The sequence below is a fragment of the Orcinus orca genome, chromosome 10 (genome assembly GCF_937001465.1).
Source record: "Orcinus orca chromosome 10, mOrcOrc1.1, whole genome shotgun sequence".
Lineage (NCBI taxonomy): Eukaryota > Metazoa > Chordata > Mammalia > Artiodactyla > Delphinidae > Orcinus > Orcinus orca.
This window is the reverse complement of record NC_064568.1, coordinates 81,108,452-81,134,205: the sequence shown is the minus strand read 5'-3', so window position 1 is coordinate 81,134,205 and position 25,754 is coordinate 81,108,452. Positions and strand designations below refer to the sequence as shown.

Sequence of the window (25,754 nt, the reverse complement as noted above, 5' to 3'; positions counted from 1 at the left end):
TCAATCTCTATCTTCCTCTGTACCCAGATGTTGCTGTCAAGGAACTTGGCCTTCCTGGGGCAGAGACTGCGGTCACACAGCGAGTCTGGTCCCAGCGGGAGGGGAGGATGGAGGCCCTGGGTAGGGCGCGGCCGGACCTGGCTCAGACCCAGTCCGAGATCACACCTTGCTCCCGGCCACCTACCCTCTGGGCCAGGCGGTTTGGGGACTGCGCCCAAAGCCACCCAGCGACTCCCGCCAGCTCCCCAGCCCCCACCCGCTCCCTCCTCGCTCTTGCCGGGTTCTCGGGGCGGGTTCTGGAGGCGGCCCCGTGCCTGTTCTCGGCCAGGCGCGTCGTCTCCACGGGCTGCTCGCCCTCAACTGCTTCTGACGCGCAGGTCAAACCCTTTTGTCCCCTCCCCGCCGAGGACGCCGCGGAGACCGCTGGTGGGCAACTGCCCCGCGCTCGACAACTGACCCAAGCATCTTTACGCGAGCGTTTCGGAGCGACCGTTTATAGGGCCCAAGTCCGCTGGGGCGGGCCCACTTTTCCTAAAGCGCACGCTCATTGGCTGAACCCGCCTGACACTCAGCCTTGGGCCGGCGTCCTGTTGACCCTGACGGCGACCTCTCAGAATCCTGGGAAGTTTGGCGTCTTCGGAGGCAGCGGAGCTGGAGCGCCTCAGAGGGTTCCCGAGGGCCGTGGAGCCTGCGGAGACTACCTCCGCCGGCTGACGCCTCAGCCTTCGCCCCGCGCGCCGGTCTCGGACTTCACGGAAATGAAAACAAGCCAAGAGTAAAACAAAACCAGTACAAATCCCCAAGTCAAAGCAGCTACAATCAAATTCAAGGAAAGCAAAGGTAAATGAGTTTTCTCAGTATAATTAAGCAAGAGTCATTTTTCGGCAGAGGTAAAGTAAATAACTGAATTTCAAGGGGGTGAATTCAAGAAAAGGTGAAACGGGAATCTAACTTCAGTTATAGGATATTTATACCGATTTCTTTTTAGACCTTGATAAGCAGAAGTTCGCTGTCAAAGAATCCAGCTTTTCTTATTTGGTTGCCTTTCCTACAAACGGCAGCAGGGGGCACTAGATGCTCTAGTTTCATTCAGGTAGGCGAGGCGTTTTAAACCTTGTTAGAGTTATTATCGAACTCCAAATGGTTTCCTCTTAGAAAACAGGGCGGTGGTCTGACTAAAAGGATGTAGGAGGACTTCCCTGGTGGCGCAGTAGTTAAGAATCCACCTGCCAATGCAGGGGACACAGGTTCGAGCCCTGGTCTGGAAAGATCCCACGTGCCGCGGAGGAGCTAAGTCCGTGAGCCACAACTACTGAGCCTGTGAGCCACAACTACTAAACCCCACGCGCCTAGAGCCCGTGCTCCACAAGAGAAGCCACCGCAATGAGAAGCCCCCGCACCGCAACAAAAAGTAGCCCCCGCTCGCCACAACTAGAGAAAGCCTGTGGGCAGCAACAAAGACCCAACGTGGTCAAAAATAAATTAATTAATTAATTTTAAAAAAAGAATGTACCAAAAAGGTAACAATTTCTGCACTACAACCTGTTGACTAAGGATTACAGTTTCCTGAAATATTGTGATGGGGAGAAAAGGTCAATTACAGGACCTAAGGGGGAATTTTAAGGTGGGCTCTAAAAGAGACAGGCAGTGGAGAGTGAACAGGGTACCGCTGACTCCCTGTCCTAGCCCTGCCATCTGGACTCATTTTGAACTTTTGCCAGGAACACGGGACTTTCCGTGCTACTGGGACTGAAAGGTTTCCTGGAATTTGGCACTTTACTATAAACAATAATGATAGTAACTAACGTTTAATGAGTATTGTGGGCCAGCCACCTTCTGAGCATTTAATCCTCCCAATAACCCTCCGCGGTAGATACTGTGTCATCCCCATTTTACAGAGGAGGAAACTGAGGCAACTTGCCAAAGGTCATGCACACAGCTGAGAAGTGTGAGATCCACGTTATAGAAAAGAGTGTGCATGCAGGCTCTGCAATCATTCTGCCTGGGCTCCAATCATGGCTCCACTGCACATTTTATTAAGAGAGGAAAGCACAAAACGTTATGACTGGCACAGAGGAAATACTCAGTAGTGTTTGCTATTATTATTAAAAGTGGTCCTTGCTCTCCAAGAGTTTAAAATTTACTTTAAGAGGTTGGTATAAGATTCATAAGGCAGTAGAGATGCCTGTTGAATGGGTGAATGGGACAGAGAAGAGATGTGTGGAAGTATTTGGAGGAGGGAACAGCTGTGAAACAAGAGTGGTTAGGTCTGGGTCACAGGTCACTCAGCATGGCCCCTGCTTAAATGAGTAATCTGCATGTCATCATTAGAAGGTGGTCTCAGATCATGAATGGCTTGAGCTAATCACTATAATCTTTGTGTTTGGTTATCATATGGGTGGGTGTGTTTAATTAAAAATGTCGATTTTTACTAGTCACTAAAATTGTCTTAAGGAATGGTATGGTATCTACTCTTTTAGCTAGAGGAAGCATTTATTAATTTATTAATTTTTCAGAGAAAGCATTTATTAATTTCACAAAACTGTTGCATGTTATATGGTCAGGCCCTTCAAGATGGCAGTTCTCCTGCTCTCTGTGCATCCCCTGCTTGACCAGGCCCTGCTTCCCTCACATAACTATTCAATCCTCCTCCTGCTCTCTCTGCATCCCCTGCTTGACCAGGCCCTGCTTCCCTCACATAACTATTCAATCCTCTTAATTATAGGGCTGAATTAGTCCCTGGTAACTGAGCCCACCTGATGTCAATCCCCCCTGTAAATGGTAGCCTCCTTCTCCCCTGAGTAGCAAAGACTGTTGCCATGTCCTGTCCTCTGGACGCAGTGGGGAGTTTCTCCAGGACCCTTTGTAGGATTCCCCATGTCCAATAAACCATTGATGTCTCTGTCACTGTCTCTGGGCTCTGCCGTCCCGAGGCTGGACAACTACAAGACTTGCAGGCCTGTGGGATACAGCCCAACAGATGTCAAGCCATGGAAAAGGAGTCTGAGTTAGAATAGGACTCTGAGAGTTAGAGACTGACTCTCGAGGGGGATGGCAAGAGGTATTATAATTGAAACCTGAAGTCTGAGAGGCAAGAAGTCAGGGGAACCGCATTGTGGGTAGCAGGAATGGCCTGAGCAAAGGCCCTTCGGTGGGGAAAGGGCTCCATGCCTTCTGAGAACCAAAGGAGGGTGTTTGGTTGGGGCTAGAGAATTGTGAATTAGAAGCAGAATAAATTGGTTTAGCAACAAGCTGTGTTCATAAAGAGCTGGGCTGAGTATGGTTTCCTGCTTCTGAGTCTTCTATTTAAATCTGGACTGTGCAGTCGCCAGATGTTGCTGCGGGGAAACTTCCCATCATGGGGTGAGGGGTAATCTTTGTGTGCATCTTGCTTTCCATTGGTTGTCCTTAACTGAGTTTAACGCTCTGTGTCTGTGTGTGCTTGAACCCAGAAGAGCCTCTGTTTTGGATGAGGATGACTCCTGACTCTTCTCTTTTGCTTAGCAGTAAAAGAATGGTAAAATGGATTTACATTCATTCACTAGCATACTTGTCTAACTTCATCTTCCCCAAAAGATTTCTTAGAATAAAAAATAAAAACAAATATTAGGGCTTCCCTGGTGGCGCAGTGGTTGAGAGTCCGCCTGCCGATGCGGGAAACATGGGTTCGTGCCCCGGTTCAGGAGGATCCCACATGCTGCGGAGCGGCTGGGCCCGTGAGCCATGGCCACTGAGCCTGCGTGTCCGGAGCCTGTGCTCCGCAACGGGAGAGGCCACAACAGTGAGAGGCCCGCATACCGGAAAAAAAAAAAAATTAAAGATAGCTCAATTTTGGGACTTCCCTAGTGGCGTAGTGGTTAAGAATCCGCCTTCCAATGCAGGGGACCCAAGTTCGATCCCTGATCAGGGAACTAGATCCCACATGCATGTCACAACTAAGAGTTCGCATGCCACAAGTAAGGAACCCGCCTGCTGCAATTAAGACCTGGTGCAGCCAAAAAAAAAAAAAAATCCTGTTCCTCTACATCCTCATCAGCATTTGGTGTTGTCAGTGTTAAAAAAAAAAAAAAAAAGCTCAATCTTTCCTATTCTGACGGCCTCCATGGAGCCACTACTGTACTTGTAGTGTAAAAATCAAACATGTGAGAAAGAGGACTTGATGTACAGAGTTAATCCATGTGTCTTCTTCAGATCTCTTTGAGCAAACGACCCTTAATGCAATAAAACTGGCATCTTTGAGGAAAAGCAGATTATCTTGTGTGATAAGGCTGCCTTTTCTCATTACGTTAATGTTGCTCTGATCATGCGTTTAAGCAATGTTTTTAATTTAAAAGAAAAGGTCCCAAGAGACAGGGCATAATAATACTTGGAAACATGCAATGGAGAAACATTCTGAAAATCCACTCAACAGTGCAGCAGGACTCACTGTAAAGGTGAAATTGGGACCAAATTTAAAGAAAAGAAAGATTCAGCCCCTTTCTCTCTCCTTCTTTTTTTTTTTTTTTTTGCGGTACGCAGGCCTCTCACTGCTGTGGCACGGCCTCTCCTGTTGCGGAGCACAGGCTCCGGACGCGCAGCCCCAGCGGCCATGGCTCACAGGCCTAGCCACTCCGCGGCATGCGGGATCTTCCCGGACTGGGGCACGAACCCGTGTCCCCTGCATCGGCAGGTGGACTCTCAACCACTGCGCCACCAGGGAAGCCCCTCTCCTTTCTTCTTATAGTTCATTCTAAGGGGCTAATTGTTAGAGCAAGTTTAAGTGGTATATCTAACAAATTTCATGGAAAGAAAGGCAATGAATATTAAAAGTTTCTGAAATTCAAACCAGATGTGGATGGAGAGTTAATTTAAAAACAACCACACACCTGTAACACCTTGGGCAGGCTCTGGAACATCTAGCAGCATTTGTATAACTCATCTTTTCAGGCTGGATTTAATAAAGATTTGGGGGATGAAGACGGTTAGGAAGAAATTGAACTATCTATGAAATACATTTTTTTAAATTGGTAAATTATTCCAATTAACAAAGTGGTTAATAATACTGGCTTTTAGGCTGAATTTTTCAATTTGTGAAGCTTCAAGACTAGGAGACTGCCAGGTGAATAAGAAACGGTCAGGGCTTCTCCCTGAAATTGACTGGGGCTGTGGTCAAAATGTAATAGGATGCTTCTGTGTCATTCCCTTTTGCAAAGATGTCGCTACAGACAGAACTTCAGGAAAACTCTATTTCATTCATCTTAAATTGTCTCCTTGGAGGCTTCTGAAATGCTTAATTCAGTGGTCCCCAAATTTGCTGCCCATTGGAATCACCTGGGCATCTTTGAAAACTACTGATGCCTGGCTCCCATCTCCCGATATTGTAATTTACCAGGTATGGGCTGCAACCCAGGCATGGTTTTGTTAAGCTTTTTATATATACATGGGTTGTAAGAAATCATACAGAGAGATTCCTTATACTCTTTATGTTACCCCATGGTAACATCTTCCAAAACGGTTATACAGTATCACAACCACCTTATTGACATTGATACATGCAAGATCTGGAACATTTCCATCACTACCAGGATCCTTCCCTCTTGTTGGCCTTTTATAACCACACCCACCTCCCCACCCACTCCAACCCCCTCCTTAACCTCTTGGCAACCACTAGTCTATTCTCTATTTCAATAATTTTGTCATTTCAAGGATATGATATACTTGTAACATACAATATGTAACCTTTGGGGATTAGCTTTTTTTTTCCACTCAGCATAATTCTCTGGAGATTCAGCCAGGCTGTTGCAGGTATCAATATTTAGTTCCTTTTTATTGCTGAGTAGTGCTTCAGGGTGTGGATGTACCACAGTTTGTTTAACCATCTGGATTGTTTTCAGGTTTTGACTATTAGGAATAAAGTGCTATAAACATTAATATGTACATACTTTTGTGTAAACATGCACTGTCATTTCTCTGGGATAAATGTCCAGGAGTGGAATTGTTGGGTTATATGGTTAGGGCATGTTTAGTTTTTCAAGGAAGTGCTGAACTATTTTTCCAGAGGGGCTGAACCATTTTTACATTCCTAACAGCAATGTATGAGTGATTCCATTTCTCTGCATCTTCGCCAGCATTTGGTGTTGTCGGTCTTTTATATTTTAGTGTAGTGATAGCACGTTGTGGTTTTAACTTACATTTCCCTAAGGGCTAATGAAACACCTTTTCATGTGCTTATTTGCCACCATTTGATGAAATGTCTATTCATGTCTTTTGCCCATTTTCTAGCTGGAGTATTTATTTTTTACTCTTGAGTTTGAGAGTTCTCTATATATTCTAGATGCTAGTCCTTGGTCATATTTGTGGTTTGCAAATGTTTTCTCCCATCTGTAACTTGTCTTTTTATGCTTCTGGTGGAGTCTTTCCATAGAGCAAAAGTTTTAAATTTTGATGCAGTCTAATTTATCATTGTTTTATGGGTTGCGCTTGACATTATTCAAGGACTATCTAGCATTATGCACTAAACAGACATTTGGTCAAATCATCAGAGTCCCTCACTACAAAAAGCTTTCATGTTAAAACTTTCCATCCAGATGAAGATGTTTCCTTCTGTTGTCTTGTTTAGGTGTGTTGACTTTTAAAAGATATATGTGGTTTCAGAGAAACCCCATGGACATACAGATAAACTTAAAACTTCCAAAGATGTGAACTTCAAGACTACTATTGCTTATCAGATCTTGTCCTTGACATTCTAGACAGGCTTCTTTCAAAGAAAGCTCTTTACTCATGGGGATAAGGGAGTTGCTGGATAAAAGAGAAATTTCTGGACTGTCACACAGAGGCAATACAACTCCCACCAAATAAATAGTTCATTGTATAAAGAAGAAAAGAACTGTTGTCATGATGGGAAGAGGTCAGGAAAAGGCTCAGATGTCCCAAACAGAATTAAAACTCATTCATTTGAATGGAATTACTACTCATTCATTTGAAAAATAAAATAGGGGGATTTAAGCACAGTCCACGGGGATTATGAATTATGGTCAGTGTGTCCCTTTATTTAGAATGTTTGGAGAGGAAGAACTTTTGTATAGTTGGAGGAGTGTTTCCAGTTACTAGAGATTTTCAAGAAGACCCTGGACCACCACATAGCAGGGGTGTTGGAGAGGCGAGTCAGACACTAGAAAGTAAGGTATACAAGGTGAGCTTTGAGAACCTATCTAAATCTAGTGTCTCTGGCATCATGACCTTTCTCCAGCGCAAGATTCAGAATATCCTGGAAAGGAAGAGTATAGGTAGAACTGATCCCAAGAAATATAGGCAAAGCACCAGGAAGAAGCCAGATAACTGGAGGAGAGACTTATCTAAAAGTTGGATTTATGGAGCTGGAAAAGACTTTGGCAGGCAGCTATCTTGCTCTTGATAAAGAGATGGAGGGAGAAACTGTATTAGTCAGATAGGCTAGACTATGATGCACTAATAAACCATGAAATCTCAGTGGCTTTACATAAGAAAACTTTATTGCTCCCTTGTGCAAACTCCTGGTCAGGCATCTCCTTCAAGTGATGACTCAGTGATCCAGGTTCCTTCCATCTTCTTGCATGTCCTTTCAACACATGGCCTCTAAGGTCCATGGGAAAAGGGAAAAGGATTGAGGAAAGGCACCTGGCTACTTTAGACATCCAAGCCCTGAGTATTCCATTCATCACTTCCACTCGCATCCGTTAGGCAGAATGCATCCATCCCACAGCCAACCCAACTGCAAAGCAGGCTGGGAAACAGAGGACCACACAGGTATCAGTGGCACACCTATAGTTTCTGCCACAGGAAGACAAAACCTAGAGGGATGCCATGATTCCATTATGACCATTGTGTTAATGTTGACAGAACTAAGATCAGATTCTAGATAGGATGACCTAGAGGGTTAAATGTAGTATATGATGAAGCCTTCTATGGCTGGATCCTGGTCATTCCAAGATTCTTTTCTGCCCCTTCCCACTTGGCAGCTAGAACCTCAACAAAACAGAACTGTTTATAGTTCCCAGTGCCTGCTTTGCTCCTGCAGCCCCTTACTTGTGTGTGAATACCTTCTACTTCTTCACCTACCTCCTCTTTGCCTACTTATTCTTTAAGACTTAAGCATCTGTGCTTCCAGGAAGCTGATCTCAATCTTCTGATGCCCTGCTCTCCAGATTGGGTTAGGTATCCTTCTGTGCATCTACAGTATCCTGTCCACCTCTAACATCACAGTTACTAACGGTTATGTCATTATCAATGTTTTATTCTATTTCCTGCCCTAGGTTGTGTGCTTCTTGTAAGTGAAGGACATTATTAAAATTGTAATAATTTAAAAATTTTTTTGACATACAGCAAATCTGACTTTTTGTGTACAGTTTATGAAGTTTAACAATTGTATGTATTTATTAGAGTTGAGATTTTCCTGGTTCTTGGTATGCTGAATAATTTTGGATTGAATCCTGGACACTTTGAAATTATGTATGAGACTCTGAGTCTTGTCTGAATCCTATAAAATGTTGACATTTCTGTTTTAGCAGGCAATCAACCTAATTGGTTTCAGGCTTCAAGGTCTGACCAACTTGCTGTGGGAGGTGTTTGCAATATCAGTTCTGTTTTCAAAGCCTTTGCAGGGCTCTTCTGATCTATCTGGTGTGTACACCACCTAGTGGCCAGTCTGACGGTGGGCGGTGATCTCTCCCAGTGGTTTATTTCTCAGTCTCCCATAGACTTTTCATGGTCAGATTCACACATACACAGCTTGGGAATAAGCCCAAATTCTTAAACAACTTGAGCAGCACCCCAAGCTGCCTCCTCTCTGAGATCTTTTGAGATCTCCCTGGTGCTCTCTGGTTCCCCAAAGTATCCCTTTTTGACCCTCATCTGCTATGCATTTCCCTTAACTGTGCCCATGTCTGGAGCTGTTGGGGTCACTCAGTGAGAGTGAGATAGACCCCCATCCCCAGGTTTTTTTTAGTTTGGATATTAAGATCAATAATGCCACACATACAACAATAGGGCATGAAAAGGTTTATTATTCACATTCTGGAGAGAGCAGGGAGAGCTCCCAAGCTGGTCTGAAAATGGCTTGAGAGAGCCAGGAAAGAAGGCCGGCTTGGTGTTCGTGATGCTGGGGGGTGAGGCTGGGGTGAGTTCCTGGAGCTGGAGCTCCATGGTTTGAGCCACCTGCTAGTTACAAGGGAGTATCTGAGCTTTCTATCAGTTTTGCCCAGATGTGTGGCAGAAAGGGAAGGGGGAGTGGTAAGGCTTGAGAGCTATGAGCAATTGAACATCAAAAAGAGAATCAGATCCATCGTTACAAGGGCCAAATGGCGGGAAGACAGAAAAAAGCAACAGGCGTTTGTGCTATTCTCTTGGGCCAGTTCTTCTGATTGGAGAGGAAGATTCCTCTCCCTCAGAGTTTTTAGGTACCTGTGGGCCATCACAGTCTAGGTCGTGTGAGAGATTAAGGAAAAGAAAAAGAAGGAAAAAGAAAAATGGGGAATTTTCCCCATTCTCTCTGAATGTCAGGAGACCTCTTTCTCACTCCTCGTGTCAGAACTAGACGGCGTCTCCTGGAGCCTTCATTCTCCATCCTTGCCAAGGTTCACCTCTAGGTCTGGGGCTGCCCTGAGGCAAGGCCAGGCCAGGGGATACCAGAGGGAAAAAAAGTGTCAGACTCACCACCAGTACAGTGGTACTTCAAATTCTGGTCTTGTCTCCAATCCACCTGCTACTATTTACTTTTCATTGTAAATACCTGCTCTGTGTATTCCGTCCAGGTTTTATAGCTGCATTCAGCGGAAGACACAGGGCTGCCTACCCCATCTGACATAGAACCAGAATCTATCTAATTTCATTTTACTCACCTGGGCCTAGCACAGGGCCTGGCATATGGAAGAGACTTAACAGATTTTCATTGAATGAACAAAGTGAACGGATGAATGAACAAGTGAACAAATCAGTCATATGATTTATTTACAAATAACACAGAAATACTCATGTTTCCAAAGAACAAATTTCTGATGACCATTCCATGGTCAATTCTTCTCTTTTCTCTTCCTGGGAGAGTGAGGCATACAGAACAGATCTAGCCTGAGTTTATTTAAAAAAAATTTTTTCTTGTTGAATCTTTAAATCAGATAAGTATTTCAAAAACCAAAGTTGCTACCTCTTTGGAAAGGGTTTGGGTTGCATAGGTTTCAATGAACTTTCTTAAACTCTTTTACCTGTTCTAGGATTAAAAGAAAATAAAATGAAATTGATGAGGTGCTTCCTTTAGTTGCACGTGTTTACAGCCTAATTACCACCTAAACAGGCTGAAGGGTAAGTTTAAAAAAACTCTGCAGAGCTCTATGGCCCATTCATCTATCTGCATATAAATTATTGGAATCCGTTTACAATCACAATGCAAGAAACCCCCAGGTTCTTGAATAGCAGGCTCTTTTATTTCTGCCTCTTTAATCCTAGGCTGCTCTGACCCTTGCCGGCAACAGAATTTAGCTGGTGAGTTCAACATGAAATCGACTAGGGTTCATCTTTTCCATTCTTGAAGTTGGCTTTGACAGGGACCACAGGAGTCAATGGGACCTCTGTGCGTGGATGGGATTCCCAGGAGAGTCAGGAAGGGACGGATGATTCATGAGATAAAGCATCCCAAAGGGACTCCGCTTCCCTTTTAATTTTGTGCCCGTGTGAGGAATTTTGAAAACTGATGCTGCTGAAGACAAAATTCCCATCATGAGCTAAACAGGATCCCTGACAGAGAGGAAACACAAGCTTCTGAGAACCAGGACCCAGTTCTCTTTACATAGAGGCCACACCGGTGGAGAAGGGCACCCAGCCAAGTAGGGTGCACACTCTTTCAAGTGAGTTGAGGACTTGACCCCCTTCTGAAGTCCCTTTTTTCACTCCGTCTGATTCCATAAGAACAAATCAGTAATCTGCTCTGAGTGATCAAATGCCATTTCTCTCCGAGTCTGCTTTTCTCTGCTTCCTTTTTGTTCTGTGTGGCTGCTTTGGGTTTTTGAATGGCTTTTTCTGTCCTGATTTATCACAGGTATGAATTGCATCCATATCAGGAGTTCTCTCTTATGGCAGGTTTGGCACCAAACGGAGAAGTTAAAACCCTTCCTAAGTCAAATCCACTTCCAGGGAGCTCCAGGGATCTATCCGTGCACTTTGGATGCAGTGGTTTTGGTTTTATCTGAGTTTTGTATAATTTGCTGCAACCTGGAACATACTTGATTATATAACAATTTTTATCGACATGGGGCTGGTCTGGCCAGAGAATCCACTCCCTGCCCCCTCCCTGCAGTCTCAAAAGCCCAGCAACCTGCTGGGGTGCATCCTCCAGATGGGCTGCCATTTAGTCTAAGCTGACTCCTTGAGGAGGGCTCCTGCAGGTGGACTTTCTTCCTCTGAAGACCCGGCCCCCTTCGGGGGACCTTCCCGCCGCCACAACTTTCCGGTTGCTCCCTGGGAATGTTTGTTCTTTCATTTATATATGGATCCGGCTAATGGAAAGAGAATGTGACAGATAGTCTATGTTTAGGATTTTTCTTCCTTTATTTCTCCTCTCCTCCCGAATGCAGAGAAGGGCAGATTAGCATCATAAATACGTCTTCACCGCAGGTATTGTGTGTCCCTCCAATTTTCTTTTGTTTTAGAGATTTTCCCCTCTTGTAAAAACTGCACAAGTAAAGCATGTTTGTTGCAGAAAAATTAGAAATAAAAAGAAAAAAGAAACATCCCATTTTTTTTTTCATTAAAATATCAGGCTGAGGTCACTTCCCTCCTTCCAGTCTTTCTGACTTATCTCCTGCTCACTTTCATCGAGTACTGATCTTGCCTTGCCTGGGGATGGCGCCCCTAGCAACCAACATTGTTTTATTCCTAAACCACTGTAGCAAAGGTGCTTTAAGGAAAGTGTTCTCCCACATTAAGTACAAAAGGAACATGTATCCATGATAGAACAAAATATTTTAATGAACAGTTTAAACAGCTCTCTTATAAGGAAGCTTCGAAGTGTGCCACGACACTGCTTCTTAGGTTGGCTTCCTCTGACCAGCCTTGGTCCTGATATTTCTTGACCCTGGGTGATTTGTCTCTTGAGGGTAGTGTCCAGAGTTCCCTTCTTAGACCCTCTGAATGGTGGTTCCTTGCCAGGCTGACCGGGCTCTCAGCTCCCAGTCTGTAAGAGGATGCCTTACCTTGCACATTCTTCTTTTTTTTTTTTTTAATGGGCTTAAATGAATGTATTTATATTCAAAATAAATTATTTTTTATAAAACTTTTTATTGGAGTGTAGTTGATTTACAATGTTATGTTAGTTTCAGATGTACAGCAAAGTGAATCAGTTATACATATACATATGTCCACTCTTTTTTTAGATTCTTTTCCATATAGGCCATTACAGAGTATTGAGTAGAGTTCCCTGTGCTATACAGTAGGTTCTTATTAGTTATCTATTTTATATATAGTAGTGTGTATATGTCAATCCCAATCTCCCAGTTTATCCCTCCCCTTCTTGTATATTCTTAACCCCACGTCTCTATAAACTCCTTTTCCCATTTTGGGGGGCAAGTGTATCAGGTATGAACCTCAACTTATAAATTCAGGAAAGTAGACATTTAATATTCTTTTTTCTGTAAACCAACTTATTTTCTACTTCAAACCTCCATTTCATCTGATGGCAGGAGTTTAGTCTGTCAAAGTGGGCTTTATACACACGCACATATCCTCCTAGTCTGGGTCACCATCTATCCATGCTGGCCTCCCCCCTATTATGCCTGCTCCTACCTGGCCTTTGGACTGTTCTGGTCACTGCTAAGTGATCCCTGACCCAAGGCCCCCCCAGTTCCAGCTTGCTGTCAGCTCAACTTCTTACTACTTTGAGTGCAAAGGATGGGTCTTCTTTTCCCACGTGGTGCTGGGAAAAGCAAAAACCTCCGTGGGGCTAGCTATGCACTTCCTTTCATCTCTGCTATTCTGGGGTGTAGAGGTCTCTGGGGGCTATTTCAAGCCCGTGTTTGGGGCAGCTACATCGTTTGCCAGACTCCATGCAAAATGAAAACACCGAGCTGGGTTGGGGCTGGGGAAGTCAACATCCCCTTCCCAAGGGCCCACAGTGCCAGCCCACAGTGGACAGCCAATCCTCAAGGGATGGCCACCTTCACGCCAGTACACATGTACATACTTGGTCCTGGATGGGTGGGCAAGAGACCTCACCAAGTTGCACACCCCACGATGTCTGTGGTACCCTCAGCCTGAGGCCAAAAGGCAGATTCCTTGAATCCCACCCCCAGATGCCGTGGGGTGGGTGCACCAGGCCCTGACACCCCCAGTGCCCACAACTGCGCCCAGGCCCGCGCCAGTTGTGGAGAGAGCTAGCAGAGCACGGCTCAGGCAAAGGGAGGCTGGCAGGGCCTGTGGCACCAGGGTACGGTGGGTGGGGGGGGCGAACCTCAGGGATCCCAAGCCAGACACAGTGGAGGCAGGATGCACAAGAGCTGAGGCTCCAGGCCCCCGGTGCAAGCTCCAGTGTCCTGTGGTCTGCTTTACAAGTCAGGTTCAAAGCTAAAACTATTAAGAATTTCAAGGTAGCCACCGCAGAGCATCAGACCCAAGTGCGAGGGCCTTTTGGGAGCCGTGCCCTGTGCGCGGTACTGGCCACACAGCCAAACAGGCAGGCCTGTGTGATTAGACACACAAAAGCTGGAAATAGGCTTCTTGTTTCTTGTACTACCTCAGCCCTTGCTTGGTGCAGTGAGAATAAAAGGGTTCTAGCGTGGGGGGAGAGGTGTATGTAGGGGACGTTCCTAGAGTAATAGGAATTATCAGAAAGAAAAAAAAACCCTGAATTCATATTTTAAAAATGGTTTCCCACCACACAAGCATCAACAGATCCTAGCTCTCCTGGACCCCTGGCTGTAGTCCTGCATCTGATTCACAAGTGGGCTCACCTGTGGGGCACCAGGGGCTCTTCCACCATTGCCCAAGCTGCACTTCCAGCTCTGGCTGGCATCTCTGCTGGGGGATGAGGTGGGAGGTGGAAGGAAGTAGTCTACTCCTAGTCTACTAGTATCTAGGACTAGGGCAGCGCAGTGTGGAGGTTTCATGTCAGCCGGCCAAGCTCTCTCAGAGGTGTATTTTTAAATCTAAACCTGATCTTCAGAGTGGGGTGCCACCCAGACAGAACTGCAGCATCGGCATCAGTTGGGAACTTTTTAGAAATGCAAATTCTCAGGCCCTGCCCCAGACCCACTGTAGCTGAGGCTCTGGGGATGGGGCCAGCAGTCTGTTTTAACAAGCTCTCCAGTGAGTCCAATGCGCAGTGAAGCTTGAGTACTTAGACTAAATGTGTTACATGGGGGATGTTTTCAGGATTCTTCAGTAAGGTTTCATTTACAATCTCATGAAATGACTGTTGGACCTAGTGCTCACAGACAGTTCAGAGAATTCTAAGACGGTTCAGCAACTCCAAGTATGTCCTCTAACCATATGCTACAATATTTGGAATTCCTGCATTAGAAGTTTATTCCTTCAGGGTCTCTTTTAAAAGGTAAAGCTTCTACTGGGTAAGTTCATATAAAAGTATCTGTGATACCTGTCATATTCTGCTTACCATGGCTGGAAGGGAGAGGAGTACATCACAGAATAAGGAAATAGCTGAGCCAAGATAAGCATTGCCTGGGGTTGGCAATTTTGCCTAGAGTCGGCATTTCCAGAACTTGTGCAGCCGCTAGAGTAAAACCATTTGTTTGAAATGGGCCTGATATCTTAACTGTAAAATCAAATGAGGGGGAGAGAAGGAAAGAGTGAGTTCAAGGGTGTAGAGGTAGGTGAAACCTCAGTTCACGTGCTGGCAGCAACTAGCTAAAATCTTAGGTAAGTTACTTAAACTCCATGTCTATAGAATGTGGTGATATAACCCAAAACATTATATCAATTAGGATTTGGTTGCAAGTGACAGAAACTCCAACTTGAACTGGTTTATGCTGTCAGAGAAGAAGGTTATCTATTGGCTTTTGTAAATAAAAGCTCTAGAGATAGTTCAGACTTCAGAAACAGCTTGGACAGTGTTCAGAAGAGGCCACAAGAATGCAGTGGTTCTTCATTTTACTCTCTGCTGCTCTGTGTGTTGGCTTCGTCTTCAGACTATGCAAGTTGGCAGGATGGCAGCCCCAGCTCCAGCCAACATGTCTCGAGGGTTCAAGTCTGGATCTGAGGGCAAACCCTGGAGCCCAAACAAACCCCCAAAAGAGACTGATTGGCTCTGATACGCCTCCCTTGAGTTATGTGCCTACCCCTGAGCCAGTCACTGACCACAGGGGAAGCTGACGCTCTGGATCAGACACCAAGTCTGAGTTGTACACTATCCCTGGGATGGGGGTGGTGGGAGGCACTGCCAATGCCACAAAACCACAGGGGATGGAGGTGGGGAGGGGTGGTTCCCCACGAACATGGGAGGTTGTTACTGAAAACGGAGTGAATGGAGAAGGGCTGGCCAGGAAGCCACACACGTCCACCACGAGGATCTCAGTTCCCACATCTGTATTCTGTGAGGTCCTCCCACGGCCCAGGGTGCTGGTGTCAGAAGCCACATTCATCAGACCGCCCTCCAGATGGAGCCTGGGTTGGGCTTGGGGAGGAAGGAATCCTTCTTCTATTTAGGATGACTAAACTCATCCCCTTCAACAGCTCCGATGGAAAGGCTGTCCCTCCTGGCACAGCAGCCCAGCTTCTCGTTTCTCTGTGAGAGTGCCATCCACACCACACATCTGCTGGCCCCACCCCTCTGTTCACTGCCTTCTCCCCGTCAGCCTCCCTCCGTCCTCCAGCCTCCTCTCTTGGCACATGTGTCTCTCTTTCTTTCTCCCTTCACCCCTGACCCCCTCTGTCTCCTGTTTGGTCTTCTCTGCTGCCTGTCTCTGTTTCTCTCTCTCTGTTGCTGACTGGCTGCCTCTGTCTATCTATCTGTCTCCCTCTCTCTATATATATATGTCTAGCTCTCTCTGAGCTCCTGTCTCTGTTTCTCTCCATCCTCTCTTGCTAGGATTCTGACTGTCTCTGTCTCATTCATTCTTTCTTATACTGTCTGTTCTTCTCTATCTCTGTCTATTTAAGTACCTTCCTGTCACTTTCTCTACCTGCCCGTTTCATTCTTTGTGTCTACTTCCTTTTCTCATCTGCCTTTGTCTCACATTTTTCTTTCTTTCTGAAATAGTTCCCACTGCTCTAGACATGACTCTAAAATGTTCACAATCCATGCTTACTCCAAATGTTTCTTAGCCAACAGACAAAGAGTTTATAAGGATGGAGCAAAGACCGTGAAGGGAGGGAAATTTAGAAAGAAAAAGGAAGCATTAATGGGGCACCTGAGGCATAGCACTGTGAATAAGAGGTTATTCAAGCCAAAAAAGACACAGCACACACACACATTAAAGTCACAAGCCACCTTCAGGCAGGCATTGAGCTTCTCCACCACAGTTAGAGTGGAGTTTGGTTGAAGTCTTGTTTTTCTTAGTTTACTTTTTGTTAATGGAATAGTTGCTCCCTGGGTCTCTAAGCGGTCTGGATGTCCATAACTGATACACAGTCTCAGCCTACAGCCAGCTAGTTTACAACAGGGGCAATGAATGTGACCTGACTCTGCTATAGGACACCTTTGTGAGTCCCATCCTGTGGACAGCTCAGCCCTGATTTTCTTTGTGGTGGCCACCCAGGTCCTGCTCCTCAATGGCTAAATACACCTCTGATGCCCAACTCAGCAAGGGCTGACATTGGGCCCTTCTAACAATCTGCAATTTCCAATTCAGTAGGAGACATTGCTGGGTTTTGAAAAATAGAATGTTTTTCAAACATTAGAAGGAAATATCTATCCAATAGGCTTGGCACCCAGATTTTATTTCCATATACATTTAAAAACTGGCTTCACATAGCATCCCGAGGACTGTCCTGATCTTCAATGAGTTAGTCTTCATTTACTCATGTCTACATTTTCAAAGGTCAGACATTGGCTTCTGCAGTCACTAGCATATTTTTTAGCTACTATGATGTAAATGGAAAAAAGAGTGTAAGGTCATAGGATCTTTTATTCTTTCCTTTCCAACTTTAACACTTAGCTGCTCTATCATGGTAAGCAAATCAACCTCTGGGAGTCTCAATTACCATGTTAGTAAAATAAAAGATAACAAGTGCCCAGCACAGTGCCTGGTACTTAATTGGTACTGAGTAAAAATGCGTTTTCATGTAAGAGAATGATGCTCAGCTTTGGCTGCCCATTAGAATCTCCTGGGAAGCTTTTTAAAGCCTGAAGCCCAGGCTGTAGATTAGACCCATTATACAGTGTCTAAGACTGGGTCTGAGACCTGGCAGCAGTATTTTTTTAAAAATCCTAGCACTCATTCTACCTCAGGTAATTATAATATACAGCCAAGCCTGATAACCGCGAATTTAAGAGGAGGTTGACCTTAGGTTTGTGATTGTTGGGTGCTTAATAAAGGGTCAAAGCCCTCTTTTTTTTTTTTTTTTTTTTTTTGCGGTACGCGGGCCTCTCACTGCCGTGGCCTCTCCCGCTGCGGAGCACAGGCTCTGGACGCGCAGGCTCAGCGGCCATGGCTCACGGGCCCAGCTGCTCCGCGGCATGTGGGATCTCCCCGGACCGGGGCACGAACCCGCGTCCCCTGCATCGGCAGGCGGACTCTCAACCACTGTGCCACCAGGGAAGCCCCAAAGGCCTCTTTTTAAAAAGTGTGCTCTTGGACCATAGTCCTCACGAATCAATTTCCCCAATTTCCAAAGATCGCCTGTTCCTATAAGCTTGTCTACAATAAAAAAAAAATGACCCCTGGGCTTCCCTGGTGGCGCAGTGGTTGAGAGTCCGCCTGCCGATGCAGGGGACATGGGTTCGTGCCCAGGTCGGGGAGGATCCCGCATGCCGCGAAGCGGCTGGGCCCATGAGCCGTCCCGGTGAGAGGCCTGCGTACTGCAAAAAAAAAAAAAAAAAGATCCCTAAAAGTTTCTCTTTGGTCAAGGGGAAGTACATGTTAAACACTCAGTTCAACAACTCACACTGAATATTTTCCAGGTACTGAGAATTGTGCTAAACCAAAAGCCTCTATCTTCAGAAAATAAAATCCATAACTTCAAAAGGCCCACCACAAGTAAAAAGCAATGCTTTGTAAAACAAAGCAAAACAAAACAAAACAAAAACTTCCTTTCCTTAGAACTTGATGCCTTTAAGCACACACCCTGCCAAGTTAATTTTCTGCTGAATATCAGCTCTCCTGCTGCCTGTAATGAGGGGCCTAAGAAGAGGAACAGGAAGTTTACACTGATGTGGGAGGTTTACTGGAAAATTCTGTGCTAAGAAAATAATTTCAGTGGTCAACATTGCTAACAAAAATACATTGGGCTGACCAAAAAAAAAAAAAAATCAAACAAGCTTTTACTTGGTGGGACACTGTTTTTAATCGAAAAAAATTATATGTACATTTATGAATTTCTCCCTCATTTTGATGATACTTTTGACACTCTCTGGAAATGATATGTGTTTCTGTTTTCTTTGTTCTTCACTCTGCATTGGTTGTTCTCAGCCCAGAAAAGAGGTATAATCTCAGAAGGGAAATAAATATATGAAAGGGGATCCAATTCAAGAGAGTCCATCAGAAGCTCCTCTCAGCTAGCGCTGAAGCCCTTGCTGTGGTGTTTGTGTGCAGCATCTCACATCTGCTGCCTATGTCTCCAACTTTCCCCTCACTCTCTGGATCCCCAGATTCATAGTCTAGTCTGGGCTAATTTTCTGCTGGCCAGTCAATAATAACTACTCTCAAAAGAATTCAAACTGTCATCTAGCATTCATGGACCATCTAGTGGGAAAAGATTTGGAGCCAGGAGGCCAGGGCTCTAGGCCTCATTTTCTTCCTTACCACGTGTATGACACCAAGCAAACACACAACTTCTTTGAGCCTGTGTTTCCTTGTTTAGAAAATGAGTGATACATTACCAACCTCGCAGAATTGTTGTTAAGGTTTAGTCAACTATAGGCTTATTTGTACATGCAGTACAAATGTCCAGTGCTGTTTTGTAACACTATTTTCCCAGGTTTGGAAACATTTCACCCTTAATATGAAAAATTTATAAATGACGACTTAAATGAACCAACTGAACTTTTTCTACGAACGTTAGCCTGCAAACTCCCCAGCACACACCTTAGTGCAACCCTGCCCTTTTGGAACAGGTAACCCTGAATGCACCAGGAAGAAAGTCAGATTTCTAAACACGTTACTTTGTCCTTTTCCCTTTTCTCAGGTAATTTATTACAGAGATCTGGTTCGGCTTCAGAGATCTGGTGGTTCTGCAGGGGGTGACAAAGGCAGAAATGGATCTTGTCTTTAAACAAAAAGGAAGGAAGGGTAGAGAGACCTCTACACGCCTGCCCTCCCTGACACACACTGGGGAGCATCGTTCAGGGTCTGAGACTCATCTCTGCAGCCTGTCCACCGTGTCCCCACCACCAGTTCATGGGAAAGCTGGCCTCCCACACACCAGCTGGGTCCGAGATCAATGCTTTCTAGGGAGAACAACAACAAGAAATGGCTTTCCAAGTACACTTTCATCGAGAAGAATAGAAACTGCAGACAATATTTTCATCATTAGTTATTGTAAAATGTTTGTGATGTTCTAGGGAGATAAAAGGCGAGGATCGCACAGCCCTCCCACTCCCACCTGCCTCGATCCACCTATAGCCACCTCACCTGTAAAACAGTTCAAACTGGGCTTGTGTAAATTCCCCAAAGAAGGTCCAGATTTCAGAGTGTACCTACCTCTGAAATATGGAGGAAGGAACATTCTTCACAGTTGTCCTCTGCTAAGGAGTTAAGGGAAGGCAGTAATATTTACTGAGCTCCTGGCAGATGTCCAGGCATTTTCTCAGATGATATTTAATCTTCATTATGACACTTTGAGGTACATATTCTTAGGCCTATTGATGAGGAGACTGAGAGTCAGAAAGATGAAGAAATTTATTCAAGATCACATAACAAATATTGTTAATTGGTAAAAACAGCATTCTAACCCCAGTCTACCTCATTCCTTTCATTAATTCATCTAAAATATGAATGGAGAGAAGTGCGGCATAAATTACCATTGTAGTTCTTCAGTTGGTGAAATAGAAAAAATATTGACCTTATTTTAAAATCAATCAATCAATCCTGGTTGTTTCCTCCTAAAGGCAATCTTGACCAGTTAAAAAAAAAAAACCTAAAAAATGAAACCTCTCTGGTATTTGAAAATGACCACATTTTTTCAATAGGTGTCAATGGGTCAAATTCTGACATTCCATTGAAATCCCTGAGAAGGCTAGAAAATTCTACGTTTCTAAAATTCTAAAAATTTCTCAAACCGTGAGACCTGACAAGGGAGGAAAAAGCCTTTTATTAGAAAGTCAACACACAGTCATTCTTGGCTCATGAACAAGTGGGGAATTAGTTGTGGTGTGTGTCTAAGCAATGTATTGCCAGTAACAGAAGTTAGCAAATCATTACTCAATTACAATGGAGTACTCATAAAAGTATACTTGCTACTGTTTTGTATGTTTGAAATTTACATTAACAAAAAGATTTATTTTGTTTGTTTTAAATTTTCTCCATTTTTATTGAAGTATAACACATGTACAGTAAAAAGGACCGCTCTTTTTGTTTTTTATAAATTTATTTATTTTATTTACTTATTTTTGGCTGCATCTGGTCTTCATTGTTGCACACGGGCTTTCTCTAGTTGTGGTGAGCGAGGGCTACTCTTTGTTGCGGTGCGCGGGCTTCTCATTGCGGTGGCTTCTCTTGTTGCAGAGCACGGGCTCTAGGCGCGCGGGCTCAGTAGTTGTGGCACGTGGGCTTAGTTGTTCCACGGCATGTGGGATCTTCCCGGACCAGGGCTGGAACCCGTGTCTCCTGCATTGGCAGGTGGATTCTTAACCACTGCACCACCAGGGGAGCCGGAAATGACAGGTCTTAAGTGTACAGTTCTGAGTTTCAGCAGTCACATCTGTCTGTGTAACCCATACCCGTCACGATACAGAATACTGCCATAACCCCCCAGATACCCCTCAGGCCCCATCCCTGTCAACCCCTCCCAGCCCACCACACTCCACAGGCAACCACTCCCCTGATTTCTTTTGCCACAGGTTGGTTTTGCCTATTTCAGAACTTCATATAAATGGAATCAGTATGTATCTTTTTGTACCTGGCTTCTTTCACTCAGCATAACGATATTGAGGCCCATCCATATGTTGTGTGTATCAGAAATGATTTTCTTTTGTTATTTTTTTTTTTATCGCTGAATAGTATTTGTTTGTATGGAAGGACGCATTTTGTTTATTCATGCTCCTACCAATGGACATTTGAGTTGTTTCTAGTTTGTGCTATTCTAGTTTTGAAGCCAGGGCTAGGAAAAGAAAAGAGAGAAAGGTAAAATTTTTTGAAATCTAATTTTCTTACTGGAACATTCTGTGTTAGGAATAAAACTGCTATGAATGTTCATGCACAAGTCTTTTCTGTATCCAATGTTTTCATTTCTCCTGGGTAAATACCTAGAGGTGTATTTTCTGGGTCATAGGGTAGGTGCATGTTTAACTTTACGAGAAACGGCCAGACCAGTTTTCAAAGTGGTTGTACAGTTTTACTTTCCCGCCAGTAACATATGAGGTTCTGTTGCTCTACATCTTGGCCCACACTTGGTGCTGTCAGTCGTGGCATCACCTGGTGACTGTAATTTGCATTTCCTTGATGACTAAGCATCGGTTTTCATGTGCTAATTGGCCGATCCTCCTTTGTGAAGTGTCTGTTACAGTCTTTTGCCCACTTTATTGGTTTTTTAACTTAAAAATCATGTAATCTCAACACCCAGAGATAACCATCATTAACATTTGAGGCTTTTTTCTATACGTTTATTTATTTACACAAATATATTCTTTACAAAATTGGGTCCGTATTATATAAACTGTTCTGTAACCTATTTTTTTTCATTTAGCAATTGGTCATGAACATTTTTCCCTATCAATAAATACACTTCTATGTCATTTCTTTTTCCATGAATGATCATTGCAGTTTTATTCACACTAATGGCCCAAATAGGATACAACCCAAATGTCTTCCAGCTGGTGAGTGGATAAACAAAATGTGGTGTATATCTGTACAGTAGAATACTACTCAACAATAAAAAGGAACAAACTACAGGTAAATATGACACACATGCAAAACCATATGCTGAGTGAAAAAAGCCAGACCCAAAAGTATAAATACAAACTATAGTGAAAATGCAAATTTAGTGACCAAAAAACACTTGGGGCTGAGAGATGGACTGCCAAGAAGGAAGATGAAACTTTTGAGGGTGATGAAAATGTTCTATATATTGATTGCAGTTATAATTTCTTTGGTAGATGCATGCATCACAACTTATCAGATTATGCATTTAAAATGGATGCATACTGAAGCAAATTATGGCTCAATAAAATTGATGTTGAGGAGATGCAATATAGGATACAGGCTAAGCACTGAAGAAAGTGGGGTAAGCATGACTGACACAGTTAAAGAAAGGAGCAGAATTAACTTGAGATAAGAAAGTAGAGTTTTGATCTCAGAAAAAAAAATAGTTTTAAGTTGAATTAGGGCTCTTTGTTAAACCCCATTAAAGTTTAGGCTAGAAGGGTCATTTATTCCTCACAGCATACAAAAAAAGATTGAACAGCTGGAACCAGACCCAAGGCTGTCCCTTTTGGTCCTTTGGCTAGAGCCAGCAGGCTTTTCTAGAGCACGTGTGTGTGTGTGTGTGTGTATCTGTGTGTGTGCATGTGCGCAGCCATTGGCATTTCCAGATTGCTGGCTTCTCCAGCACCCAGTCTGGGATATATGAGGCAAAAAGAAAACCCAGGGAACTTACCACCTTGTTCCTCAATTCCTGAGGTCTATAGCTGGTCTGCCTTTTCCCCCACCTTTCGGAGTATTCTTATCTTTGCTTTATATAGAATGTCCAGAGTTTTTAGCTGTACTTAGCAGGAGGAGTATGGGAAAAGTATGTCTACTCCATCTTTCTGAAAGTAGAAATCTTCTTGACTACTTTTAAAAAATTGGTTTGTTCATCTTTTAATTATTGAGTCATAAGAGTTGTTCATATATTCTGGATACAAGTCCTTTGTCAGATATGTATGTTGTGAATATTTTCTCCCACATATAGTTTGCTTATCCAATGCCCTTTTTTTTTTTTTTTTTTTTTTTTGGCCTCGCTGCACGGCTTGTGGGATTTCAGTTCCCTGACCAGGGACTGAACCCGGGCCATGGCAGTGAAAGCCCAGAATCCTAACCACTAGGCCACCAAGGAACTCTCGTCAGTGTCTTAACAGGGTCTTTTGATGAACAGAAGTTTTAAATTTCGATTAAGTCAGTTTTCTCAATTTGTTTCTTTTGTGATTAGTGCTTTGTGGGTCCTGACAAAGAAATATTTGCAAAGATAACCCCCTGTGTTTTTTTTCTAGAAGCTTTATGGTTTCTGCTTTTATATTAAAAGCTATGATCCATCTCAATGTATTTTTTGTGTTTGGTGTGAGGTATGAGTTGCAATTGATTTTTTTTTTTCTCCCTAGATAGCCAGTTGTTTCAGCACCATTTGATAGAAGTAGTTTTTTCCCTTATTGAGCTTCTTTAGTACCTTGGTCAAAAATTAATACATATGGTTCTACTCTTATACGATGTTCTGATCCAGTGATCTGTTTGTCTGCCTTTATGCTAATACCACACTGTCCTGATTACCATAGGATTTTAGCAATCTTGAAATAGTGTATATCCTCCAACATTTTTTTTTTCAGAATTGCTTCATCTCTTTCAGACCCTTAAAATTTCCATAAAAATTTTATAGTCTATTTGTTAATTTCTACAAAAAAAAGTCTTCTGGGATTCTGATTACAGTTGTGTCAAATCTTTAGGTCACTTTTGGGGAATTGACATCTTAACAAGAGACAGTAAATATTTCTCTCCATTTGTTTTTGTCTTCTTTGATTCTCTTAGCAATGTTTTGTAGTTTTCATGGTATATATCTTACATATGTTTTATTAAGTACATATCTGACTTTGGGGTTTTTATGTTTTTCTAAATGGCATTATTTTAAGCTTAATTTTTCAAATGTTTATTAGCTAATATGTAGAAATACAACCGAGTTTTGTATATTGATCTTGTATTCTGAAACTTTCCTAAATTCACTTATTAGTTCTAGTAGCTTTTGTTAAGTTGTCTAAGGTTTTCTATGTATAGGATGATGTCATCTGCAAAGATAGTTTTACTGCTTCCTTTATACTTTTATGCCTTTTTTTTCTTGTCTTATTACACTGTTGAAGACCTCTACTAGGAGTGGTGAGAGTAGAATACTTGTCCTGATCTTAATCTTAGGGGAAAAAGTTTTAATCTTTCACTAGTATGTTGCTAGTTGTAGATGTCCTCTATTGGGTTAAGAAAGTTTCCTATTATTCTGTGTTTGCTGAGAGGTTTTATCATGAATGAGTGTTATATTTTGTCAAATACTTTTCCTGCGTCCATGGAGATGATCACATGATTTTTCTTCTTTATTCTGTTATTGCATCAATTTGTATTCAAATGTTAAACTAGTGTTGCATTCCCAGAATAAACCCCATTTGATCATGATAATTATTCTTTTTCCATGTTACTGGGCTCAATTTGCTAAAATTTTGTTAAGGACTTTTTAATCTATGTTCTTGATAATATTGGTCAGCAGTTTTTTGGGGTTTTTTTGTAATGTCTTTTTTTGGTTTTGATATAAGAGTAACTCTGATCTCATAAAACAAGTTTGTAAGTGTTCCCCCCTCCTCTATTTTCTAAAAAGGATTGTGTAGGATTAGTATTATTTTCTCTTTAAATGTTTGAGATAATTCATCAGTCAAGTTTTTTGTGTGTATATGTAACTTACCTTGTTTGTTTCCCTTCTTTCAGGAATTACAGTCCTCCCAGACTATTGTCCAGTGTCTATTTTATATACTGTACCTAGTTTTGTGGTTGTTTATAGTAAGAGGGCTGTGTGGTACCAGTTTCTCCATCATGGCTAGGTCAGAGGTATCTAGTAAGAAGCTTGTCTAAATTGATGTTATTATTAGGGAAATTCTAAATTCAGTAGATTCAGTATATTGCCCCAGTATTAAACCTCCCGCAATAGATTGTCGTAATTGCATTTCTATTGACTCTATCCCCAAATTAAATATTAATGTAATTAGTATAATTCAATATTAGCAAAGACTAGTACAATGAACAGAAGTCTAGATTCAATATTAATAACATTGCTTTTACTTACTTCAATATTGATATGCTTTCTTGTAAGGAGTGCAAAGTAGCAAAGTTATAGGTACAATTATTTTGTATAACTCTGATATGCTTCAGGAGAGTGTTTTGCATTCCATCTATTATGCTTATTAATAGGAGATTAAAAGTTTGAAAGCCATTATTTAGAGACTTACATGTTTCAGACAGGTTATTGCTTAAATGTGCTAAACTTTTCTAATAAAAAAGTGTGTATAATTCTGGCACCTTAGCAGAAACAAGGTGTTTCCCAGTAGAGAACTTTGCCATTACATCTTCTGCGTGGCTTTGTTCCTGCTGCTTCTCATCACGGGATTAGACCATGTAGAAAACATTTTACAAAATGATACATAATATTTAGGTTAAGTGGATTTTTTAGGCTCATATCTCTCTGCATAAGGAACCATGCTG

The 25,754-nt window shown here is 43.0% G+C and overlaps 1 long non-coding RNA gene across 1 annotated transcript in view; it reads left to right on the top strand.

The window, feature by feature from the left end:
- The first annotated feature begins 396 nt into the window (after positions 1–396).
- The window catches only part of LOC125960292 (uncharacterized), a 59,656-nt gene continuing 34,298 nt past the window's right edge, over positions 397–25,754 (top strand). Inside the window, exon 1 of the long non-coding RNA XR_007469833.1 lies at positions 397–840. This is a non-coding gene — a long non-coding RNA (uncharacterized LOC125960292). The remainder of the gene's footprint in view (positions 841–25,754) is intronic.